The sequence below is a fragment of the Arachis hypogaea genome, chromosome 4, assembly GCF_003086295.3.
Source record: "Arachis hypogaea cultivar Tifrunner chromosome 4, arahy.Tifrunner.gnm2.J5K5, whole genome shotgun sequence".
Lineage (NCBI taxonomy): Eukaryota > Viridiplantae > Streptophyta > Magnoliopsida > Fabales > Fabaceae > Arachis > Arachis hypogaea.
In genome coordinates, this window is record NC_092039.1 from 107,516,294 (window position 1) to 107,528,460 (window position 12,167).

General features: G+C 34.5%; 1 pseudogene; it reads left to right on the forward strand.

Moving 5' to 3' along the window:
- Window positions 1-506: 506 nt before the first annotated feature.
- On the forward strand, window positions 507-4,895 carry LOC112797168 (probable LL-diaminopimelate aminotransferase, chloroplastic; annotated as a pseudogene).
- Window positions 4,896-12,167: the final 7,272 nt, after the last annotated feature.

Here is a 12,167-nt window from a genome sequence, read left to right on the forward strand (position 1 = left end):
TTATGTGTAGAGACGTTTTCTGGAGTTAAACGCCAGTTCTCATGCCAGTTTGGGCGTTTAACTCCAAGTTTTATGCCAGTTCCAGCGTTAAACGCTGGAATTTCTGAGGCTGTTTTGCCACGCCGGTTTGGGCCATCAAATCTCGGGCAAAGTATGGACTATTATATATTGCTGGAAAGCCCAGGATGTCTACTTTCTAGTGCCGTTGAGAGCGCGCCAATTGGGCTTCTGTAGCTCCAGAAAATCCACTTCGAGTGCAGGGAGGTCAGAATCCAACAGCATCTGCAGTCCTTTTCAGTCTCTGAATCAGATTTTTGCTCAAAACCCTCAATTTCAGCCAGAAAATACCTGAAATCACAGAAAAACACACAAACTCATAGTAAAGTCCAGAAAAGTGAATTTTAACTAAAAACTAATAAAAATATACTAAAAACTAACTAGATTATACTAAAAACATACTAAAAACAATGCCAAAAAGCGTATAAATTATCCGCTCATCAGTCTGCCGCTGGCCAATGAGTTGCTGCATGCACAAGGCGGGGTTTGAACTCTCGACACTTGCTTAAGCGGACAAGTGAGCTGACCACTCAGCCAACTCAAGTTGGTTACTGACCTTTGTAGCTATTCTCTGTAAATAATGCCACTTTTAATTAATATGCAGGCCTATGTAGACTCGAGTGTAATTATGGGCCAGACTGGCTACTACCAGAAGGATGTTGAGAAGTTTACAAACATCAAATACATGTGATGTAACCCAGAAAATGGTTTTTTCCCTGATTTGTCTTCTATTTCCCGACCAGATATCATCTTTTTCTGCTCGCCAAACAACCCTACCGGTGCTACGGCAACAAGAGAGCAATTGACCCAACTTGTTAAGTTTGCTAAGGACAATGGGTCTATAATAATCTATGATTCAGCATATGCAATGTACATCTCTGGTGACAATCCACGCTTGATCTTTGAAATTCCCGGAGCCAAAGAGGTCAGTCTGTATTATGATTTGATGTTTAAAAATCTGTCCTTATCTTCATTCTTAATTGCAGTTATGATACTTAAGAGTGCATGGCTTATAATAAAATGCAGATAATGTCAATTATTTGGAAACAAGTTCCATGCCTTTTTGCATTTGGTTATTGTAATAGGCGTTACCTTCCTTGAAAGTTTCTTGTTTCTTGCATGACTCATGAGAAGTTGTAGCTTGGATCTAATGAATATTTTGTCTGAACAAAGTTATATCATCAGGAAAGTTGTTCAACATTAGTATAACATTTTGTTAAAAGTTGCGAAAAGTTTGTAATTCAACTATGAAACTGCTTTTTACATTTGACGAATACTGTTGATCTCTGTTGGATATCTGTGTGTATGACTGAGTGGTTATGGCAAATTACAGGTTGCCCTTGAGGTTTCGTCATTTAGCAAGTTTGCCGGGTTCACTGGAGTTTGACTGGGTTGGACTGTGATTCCGAAGCAGTTGTTGTTTTCTGATGGATTTTCTGTTGCCAAGGACTTCAATCGAATTGTATGTACTTGCTTCAGTGGTGCATCAAATATTTCCCAGGCTGGTGGTCTGGCTTGCCTTTCACCAGATGGCCTTAAGGTCAGTTATTTAGTTTATTAGTTGTTTAACTAATCCATTCAATACACCATGGAAGGTATCCTCTCTTGCTCTGCCCTTTCTCCTTCCACACCCTAGAAAAAGGGTCCAAGAATTTATGATCCGAGAGTTTGTCGTCGCTCATGCACGATTACATGCTTTCTTAATCATTTAAAAAAAGCTACAGAAGTGACTTGCTGCGTTTGAATGCAGGCTATGCAAGACGTTATTGGATTCTACAAAGAGAACACTTAACATAATATTTAACAATGCAGGCTATGCGGAATCAAAGTCAGAGGAAGAATGACATGCTTTAATTGCATTGTGTTCCTGTTTCATTGCTTATATCATTGATTTCAAATAAAGGGTCTTGTTGCAGTATTTTCTATTGTGTTGTGGTTTATGTGTGCTTGTCTTTGTGGATTTGATAATTTAAATAGTCATTGTTAGGAACTCCCTTGTCAAGCAGAAAAGTGTCCTTGTTTCGTTTGGTTAACAGTGAAACAACACTGTTTCTTTGATTAAATCCATCTTCGCACGTCGTAGAGGCATCAATAACAGAGCTTAGCTTCACATTAGAATCAGCATAACGCTTAGCCTTGTAATTTTTAATGGGTTCTTTAATAATTGCGATGGCATCAGAATAAACTTGAAGACAATCATCTAGGCTTCTTTAAAACCATAGAGCAGGTTGGTTTCTTCAGGATATCTCGAACCATAAAGGGCAAACGCACTCCACCAGCATGTAAAGAGGTACAGTTGTTTAAGGCTTTCAGAGTTCAGACTAAACTATTTAATTTGCTGCTTCTTTTTTAAATTTCTTGCTGACAGCGCCGGCTAGAAATTCAAAATACTTGGTTAATAATTAAGATTATTAGAAATTTCTATTAGTCAACGCTTTAATTTTGAGCACTATCTTTGATTCTAATTTCATTAGTCAACGCTTGTATATGAGTTTTATGTAGGAGTGATTCTAATTTCTGCGGTATATTAGTCAACGCTTGTATATGCCTTATATGCCTCTAATACTAGAGAATATACCTGGTTGCATTACTTACATACAAGCATATATGATTGTGATGTTTGGTTCCCCAACTTCTTTCCTATGCGGCACTGAGTAAATGGGTTCCTTCATTGTGCACTTTGCACTGCATGATGATTGATGATTCACTTGAAGCTTTCATAAAAGGGTTTTTGGTTTGACTAATCTATATTCCTGTTCATCCTGCATGTTGAAGAAAACTACGTGCTTTTACTATTCCTAGGCTAGGATGTTTTCATCTCTGATGATATGATTTTCATTTACACTTTTGCATTTGTCATATTATTGTTTAATCTATAATGCTTGTCAATTATTAAGTTGAGACTTGTTTCTATATTCTTATTCCTCATTTGTTATCTTCTTTGCTCTGAGTAGAACAGGAGTACAGGAGAGCTCAGCTTCTTAACTTCTTTGATGAATTCTGTAGGTTCAATGGGTAAGCCAGTATATCATTTTGGAAATTTTTTTTATAGTTTGTTTTTGTTTGCAAATTAATGTTTATGTTTATATATGTTGCAGTTAGAGGATTCACAAGCCTCCAAGAAAATGCACCAAAAAGCGGTATCCTTGCTTCCTTTATTTTTTTCTCCACTAATCAATTTTCCAGTCATTATTAATGTTACTTTCATCAAAGCCATTTTTATACTGTTCATGTTTTTTTATGATCTTAAGTCTATATTAATATCTTTGTTAAGCTCTGGATGAAATTAAAAGTGAAGTCCAAAAGGTACCAAATAAATTAAAACCCTATCTCGCATTGTAAATGTTTATTATTGATTTACAGCTAGCTAGATATATTGCTATGATGCATGGTTGAATCAAAGGACGGAAGGTTAATGGTTATCTACACATATTGTCTATATGCCCTCCAATGCTTTGACAAGACAACTAGTTGATTTCATTAGATTTGCTATTCATTTGACAGTGACAAAATTGATTACTCCTTCAATTCTATTGGGTAATTTTATATGCCTAAGTGGTATGGTAAAGGTTTTGTGATACGTGGACTAATTAAAATTATTTGAGAAGATGCATGCATGATAGATATATATATAGAAACGTTGAAACATTTCTAAACTTAAACTTTGCTATTATATTATAATTTTTGGATTTTTCTTGATTGTTTTATAGTGTTATATAAAATTATATGTAGGGATGACAATGAAAGAAGTTAGAGTAGATTTTTATTGTATCTGATTCTATCTGTTCTATTTAATATATATAAAATTTGTTTTATTTTTATTTATGGATAGTAAAAATTTACACTCTAATGTACTTCAGTTTTATAATTTTAATTTTAAAATTTAACAAATAAAATTAAATTTTAAAATTTATATAATCATGATTACTCTCAATTAAATATAAACTAAAAATAAGTCATACAATATTAAACTACCCACAAAAAAAATTTTTTGAGCTCGTTTGAGATGGAATAGATAGGAAAACAGATTTGTAGGGAAACCTTTTCCTCATATTTTTTTTTTGTCATAGTTAACAGATTTTTTTAAATAAATAAATATTCAAGTTTGTTTTTATCTTTTGAGCTTGTTTGAGATGGAATAGATAGGAGTTTAAGGGAATTTGCTAATAAGTGAAGATATTATTATGCATCAGAAACAACATTGATTGTGGAAACAAGGTTTTGTATTATGTAGATTAGAGTATTGGGTTTGAATGTGTGATTTGCAAAAAGATTGAGAAATTGGAGAGATTGGTAAGGGAGGCAAGAGGAAAATCGTTGGATAAGGAGTTGCCATAAGCTCGCTATAGCCTTCAAGTGAGTTTCACTTGTTTCGGTTATTGTTTAGTTTTATCTTAAGTTAAAGAACCAAGTTTTAAGTTTGTATATTTTTGTGTTTCAGTTATTATAATATTATTTTGTTCATCTAGAATATTATTTATTGATGCATGATTTGTCTTATTTGGGTCTTTAGGGGGATCACAAGAAATTGTTGAAGAGGACAAGAGAGAGTTTCTTGTGTTGAAGAGTTGCTTGTGAAGCAATTACTGAAGTTGAATACTATTGAGGTTGAAGGTGAAGCGAAGTTGCGGAGAAAAGTTGAGGATTAAATTACAAGTACAATTGTTAGCTTTAGCTTTACATGTTTGGATTAATTTAGAATTTTTTAAATTTATATTTTATGGATTATGACTATGTAAAACTTGTCAAATTCAACTTTTGAAATATATTGTTGCTATTTTTGTAAAATTTGTGGGATTGAGTTTAAATTTGTTGAAATCTAATGCCATTTATTATTTTGTTGGTAGACACAAATTATTATTTAAAATAGAAATATTTTTTGCAATATTTAATAAAAAAAGCTTTGATGTTAGAGAGATTATGATAGTTTAAAATAGTTACTAAATATAGGAAAAAATTATCACAGAAATAAGTAACTTAGTGACGGTTTTAGATCGAAAAATTGTCACTAAAAATATTATGACAGTTTAAATAGTCACTAAATATATCTAAAAACAGTCATAAGAACTAGTATCTTAGTGACGGTTTCAAATAGTCATAAAATATAAGAAAAAAGTGTCATAGAATTTAGTAATTTAACGACAGTTTCAAAATGTCGCGAAATACAGTATAAAAAAACACCTTTACATGTGTTGCAAATTAGTGAAGGTTTTATGCTTTAAAAACCGTCACAAACAATTTAGCGACACTCCTTACCAACGGTGGTCCAAAACCGTCACTATGTCAGCTGGCGACGCTCAAATCTGCGACGCTTTTTTAACCGTCGCAAAATCATTTAGTGACAGTTAAAATCGTCACCAAGCATTAAAAAAAAAACGTCGCCAAAATGCTATTTTGTTGTAGTGTTTAAGCTATGACCTCTTCAGTTACAGGTTCAATGTTACTTTAATTTATGTTTCTCTTCCATTCTTAGATACTCTAATACTTTTATTTGATTTATGTTGCCAAATTGGCTTATGAACTTTTTATGTTAGGATTTTCTTAATTAATGCAATTTGAGGTATTTTCAGATATATGATTTTTATTTAGCTTTCTACATTCTTGGCTTTGGTTGATTAATTGGTAACTCTTGAGTTGTCAAACTCATTGTGATTGATAATTGATATCTTTGCTGATTGATTTAGATTCCTATAACTCTAGTCTTTCCTTAGGAGTTGACTAGGACTTTAGGTGTTAATTTAATTTAACTACTTGACTTAGTGGGAGCAAAAATATAATTCTCATCACCATTGATAAGGATAACTAGGATAGGCATTCTAATTTTCATACCTTGCCAAGAGTTTTCTTAATTATTAATTTATTTCTCTTGCTATTTAAATTACTTATTCTCTATTTCAAAAACCAAAAAATATATCTTTTTCCATAACCAATAATAAGTCATACTTCCCTGCAATTCCTTGAGAAGACGACCCGAGGTTTGAATACTTCGGTTTATAAATTTTATTGGGTTTGTTACTTGTGACAACCAAACGTTTGTATGAAAGAATTTTCTGTTGGTTTAGAAGCTATACTTACAACGCGATTATATTTGTGAATTTCTTTACCGATAGAAAATCCGATCGTCAAAATGGCATCGTTGCCGGGGAATTGCAAACGTGTGCCTTATTATTGGTTATTGTAAATATTTTTCAAAAATAAAAAAATTTCAGATTTTTATTTTAAAATTTTTTATCTTATCTTTTTTTTTTAAAAAAATCATATCTTTTTCAAAATCTTATCTTATCTTTTTCAAAAATCATATCTTTTTCAAAATCTTATCTTATCTTTTTTCAAAAATCATATCTTTTTCAGAATATTTTCTTTTTGTTAGTTTTTGTTCTTATTTTCTCTTACTACTATGAACTCTCACCCCTTTGTCTATGAGTCTGGTTACAATTATATTTCAGGAATATGAGATTATAATGACAATTTGCATCAAGGATGGGACAATCAAAGATGGCAGGAGCCACAAGGACTTGATCAACCCTCATGGCAACAACCACCTCCAATGGACTATCAACAACCATTCTGTGATGCATATCAAGGCAATGGCTATGTTGAGCACTCTTTTGATTATCAACAACCACCACCATATGCCTATGAACCCCTGGTGCACGAAATTGTAAATCACACTTTTCACAATTCGTACCACTAACCAGCAAGTGCACTGGGTCGTCCAAGTAATACCTTACGTGAGTAAGGGTCGATCCCACAGAGATTGTTGGCTTGAAGCAAGCTATGGTTATCTTGTAACTCTTAGTCAGGATATAAATTATAATTATCAGTTTTGATTGCTAGTAAATAAAAAGCATGGATTAAATAATACTTATTATGCAGTAATGGAGAATATATTGGAGTTTTGGAGATGCTTTGTCTTTTGAATCTCTGCTTCCCCCTGTCTTCATCTTCACGCACGCAAGGTTCCTCCTATGGCAAGCTATGTGTTGGTGGATCACCGTTGTCAATGGCTAGCATCCGTCCTCTCAGTGAAAATAGTCCAAGTGCGCTGTCACCACACGGCTAATCATCTGTCGGTTATCACTTATGCTAGAATAGGATCCATTGATCCTTTTGCGTTTGTCACTACGCCCATCCCTTGTGAGTTTGAAGCTCGTCACAATCATTCAATCCCTGAATCCTACTCGGAATACCACAGACAAGGTTTAGACTTTCCAGATTCTCAAGAATGCTGCCAATGGATTCTAGCTTATACTACGAAGATTCTGTTTAAGGAATCCAAGAGATACTCATTCAATCGAAGGTAGAACGAAAGTGGTTGTCAGGCACACGTTCATAGATTGAGAATGGTGATGAGTGTCACGGATCATCACATTCATCATATTGAAGTGCGAATGAATATCTTAGATAGAAACAAGCGTGTTTGAATGGAAAATAGAAATAATTGCATTAATTCATCGAGACGCTGCAGAGCTCCTTACCTCCAACAATGGAGTTTAGAGACTCATGCCGTCAAAGAGTACAAAGTTCAGATCTAAAATGTCATGAGGTACAAAATAAATCTCTAAAAATTGTTTAAATACTATAAACTAATAACCTAGGTTTACAGAAAATGAGTAAACTAAGATAGATAGTGCAAAAATCCACTTCTGGGACCCACTTGGTGTGTGCTGGGGCTGAGACTTGAGCTTTTCACGTGCCTGGGCTGTTTCTGGAGTTAAACAACAGGTTGTAACCTGTTTTGGGCGTTTAACTCCAATTTGCAACCTGTTTCTGGCGTTTAACGCCAGAATGGAACATGGAACTGGCGTTAAACGCCAGTTTACGTCGTTTATCTTCGAGCAAAGTATAAACTATTATATATTGATGGAAAGCCCTGGATGTCTAATTTGCAACTCAATTGAGAGCATTCCAATTGAACTTCTGTAGCTTCAAAAAAATCCATTCCGAGTGCAGGGAGGTCAGAATCCAACAACATCAGCAGTCTTTTTTCAGCCTGAATCAGATTTTTGCTCAGCTCCCTCAATTTCAGCCAGAAAATACCTGAAATCACAGAAAAACACATAAACTCATAGTAAAGTCTAGAATTATGAATTTTGCCTAAAAACTAACAAAAATATACTAAAAACTAACTAAAACATACTAAAAACTACATGAAATTACCCCCAAAAGGCGTTTAAAATATCCGCTCATCACAACACCACACTTAAACTGTTGCTTGTCCCCAAGCAACTAGATAAATAAAATAGGATAGAAATCAAGAAGCAATAATATCTTAGAGTTTTAAGTGAAGCTCAGATTCTAATTAGATGAGCGGGACTAGTGGCTCTTTGCTTCCGAACAGTTTTGGCATCTCACTTTATCCTTTGAATTTCAGAATGATTGGCATCCATAGGAACTCAGAATTCAGATAGTATTTTTGATTCTCCTAGTTTAGTATGTTGATTCTTGAACACAGCTACTCTATGAGTCTTGGCCGTAGCCCTAAGCACTTTGTTTTCTAGTATTACCACCGGATACATAAATGCCACAGACACATAACTGGGTGAACCTTTTCAGATTATGACTTAGCTTTGCTAAAGTCCCTAATTAAAGGTATCTAGAGTTCTTAAGCACAATCTTTTGCTTTGGATCACGACTTTAACCACTTAGTCTCAAGCTTTTTACCTGGACCTTCATGACACAAGCACATGGTTAGGGACAGCTTGATTTAGCCGCTTAGGCCAGGATTTTATTCCTTTAGGCCCTCATTTCCATTGATGCTCAAAGCCTTGGATCCTTTTTGCCCTTGCCTTTTGGTTTAAAGGGCTATTGACTTTTTCTACTGCTCCTTCTTTTTTTTACTACTTTTTCTTACTTCAAGAATCAATTTCATGATTTTTCAGATCATCAATAACATTTCTCTTGTTCATCATTCTTTCAAGAGCCAACAATTTTAACATTCATAAAATTTAATATAAAAAATATACACGGTTCAGGCATTCATTCAGAAGACAAAAAGTATTGCCACCACATATAAATAATTAGAATTTTCCTTATTAAAAACTCAAAAAAAATATTGCCTCTTTATTCTAAAAATCTGCTATTTTATTCATGTTTGATGATGATGAGAAAAATAAATTATATCTTAATTAGAGATAAAATCAAAATAGAGATACTAATTACTACTACTCATATATAACTTCTAAGGTAAATTCCTGATAAGAACAATTATCACAGAGTTAAGGCTAAGATTAGGACTCAACAACCTTTATTTTGGGAGGTGGATGCTCCTTTAGTCTGTGGGGTGCTTGGCCCTTCACGAGATAGCTTCTGACGCTTCAGTTCCTTAAGTTCACGCCTTTGCTCTTCTTGTTCCCTAAGCAGTTTGCAAAGCATGCTACTTTGATTTTGCTGTTCTTCCTTTAGTTGGTCCATAGCTTCTTGCAACTTGGTGACAGATGCTTCAAGACGCTCCCAGTATTCAATTTGAGGGATTTTCGGGAGGAACTCCTGTGCTTTCTTCTTGATGGAGTCGTCCTGCACTTGTTGTCCTTCCATTGACTTTTTGGTGATTGGTTACTCAACTGAGATATACTCATTTACTCCCATCTTTACCCCAGCATCTTTACATAGCATAGATATTAAGCTTGGATAAGCCAATTTGGCATATTTGGAGTTCTTGTTTGCAATTTTGTAAAGTTCACAAGAGATCAACTGATGAACTTCCACTTCTTTTCCCAACATAATGCAATGGATCATTACTGCTCTTTTGATGGTGACTTCAGAGCGGTTGCTAGTGGGCAGTATAGAACGCCCAATAAAGTCCAGCCAGCCTCTGGCAACTGGTTTGAGATCTCCTCTCTTGAGTTGGTTTGGGACACCCTTTGTGTTGGTTGTCCACTTGGTTCCAGGGAGGCATATGTCCTCTAGAATCTCGTCTAAGCCCTTATTTGTTCTCATCATTCTTCTATTAAAGGAGTCTGGGTCATTTTTCAGTTGAGGCAGCTTGAAGATCTCTCTTATTTTGTTAGGGTGGAGGTGAACAATCTTCCCTCTGACCAGAGTTCGATAGTCATAGAAGGTGGTTCCAGCTATTCTCTGCCTGTCTGTTTGCCACAGATTAGAGTAGAATTCCTGAACCATGTTTCTTCCTACCTTTGTTTCAGGATTAGCTAGGATTTCCCAGCTCCTGTTTCGAATTTGCTCTTGGATCTCCAGATATTCGTCTTCTTTCAGATCAAATTTAACTTCCGGGATCACTGACCTTAGACCCATGATTTTGTAGTAATGGTCTGAATGTTCTTTGGTTAAGAACTTCCCTTGATTCCAAAGTGGTTTTGGAATATTCTCTTTCTTGCCTCTTAGAATGGTTTGTTTTCCCTTAGGTGCCATGATCTTAGTGTGTATTGGTTTAGTGATCACGGATAAATAGACCAAATTTAGAGGTTTGCTTGTCCTCAAGCAAAAGAAAGGAAAGGAGAGGGATAGAAGGAGAGTCAAGTTCAAATTATGGAGGAGAAGAGGGAGCCGAACATAGATTTAAAGGGAGGGGTGGGTTTTCAAAAATTTTGAAGAAGATATGATAGAAGATATGACTTGTAAAAGATAAGTATGATAGGAAAAAGATGCACTTTAAAATTTAAAAGATATGAATAATATGAAAGATATTTGAAAAAGATAGATTTGTTTTGAAAAACATATTGTGAAGATTTGAAAAAGATATTGATGAGTTGAAAAGATTTGAGAGGGAAAAGAGATAGATTTGTTTTGAAAAGGATTTGAAAAGAAGTTGAAGAGGATTTGAAAAAGATTTATGTTTAGAATTAAGATACATTTGATATCTTTGAAAAAGGATTTGAAAAATTAGGATCTGTAATATGTTTGTGCAAGAAATTATGGATGGAAACATGAAAATTTGAAAAAAATCAAGTTGGGAACAAAAACTTCCTCCCTTCCACAATCTTGGCGTTAAACGCCCAACTGCTGCATGTTTTGGGCGTTTAACGCCCAGTTGGTGCTTGGTCTGGGTGTTTAACACCTAGCTGTTGCTTCTAGCTGGCGTTAAACGCCAGAAACTCCTTTATCACTGGGCGTTTTTCTGAACAACCAGGACGATGTAAATCTGGCGTTAAACGCCCAGAAGCTGCTTCTTTCTGGTGTTTAACGCCCAGATGGCTATCTCTACTGGCGTTAAACGCACAGTAGATGCTTCTTTTGGGCGTTTAACGCCCAAAACAGCTCTTACTGATTTTTTCGCACCAGTGAGCTTCTTTTTGCTATTTCATTGATGGAGTGCAGAAGCTGGTGAATTAAAAATTTATTAAAATGGTTACGTTGCAAGTATAGTTCTTAACTCACCGAAAATCTGCCTATCAATTTAGAAATATGTCACTGAAAGTTTAAATTAAAATTACTGGGAGTTTTAAGTCCCAGGTCGTCTCCCAACGAGTTGCAGAAAAATGTACTGTTTTATTAATCAGATATTCTAAAAAGAGTTGAGCTATGTAAATTGGGATTTAAATTGAGGAATTTTAAATAATAAAAATAAGAGGCCTTGACTGGGAATTGATTGGTTAGAATTTCTATCATTGATGGTGTGATTGTAAGATTAATTTATAATTAATAGTTGTTCTGTTTGGTTATCCCTTACTAGGTAAGAGAAAGTCAAACAAGTAGAAATGCCAGATCTGTTCACAAGTTGCAACCCACTTAGTTCAAAGGGATTGGCGTCGGTGACAGGATAGCAATCCAACATTTAACCCAATTACAAATTTTTCTTTCAATCCTTCCAACTCAAGAGTTCCTTTTAATCAACTCCCCATCAAGTAATGAAACTACTCACGCATTGTAAATAAAGAATCTATGGCACATGAAAGGGAATTAAAAGAAGACATGAATATTGGAATGGAATTTAAATTAAAAAGAAATAATCCTTGCATTAATTAATCATAAAAATATCTGAATGACAAAATTGAACATAACAAAGAACATGGAAGAATAAAACCAAGTTAAGAGAATAAACTAGAGTGATGAAATCTTGATGAGGAAAATAACTCTTCTCAATGTTCCAATGCTAAGATCAATTGAAAATTAAAATTCTTAAAACTAGAGAGAAAAAACCTAAGAGAGTC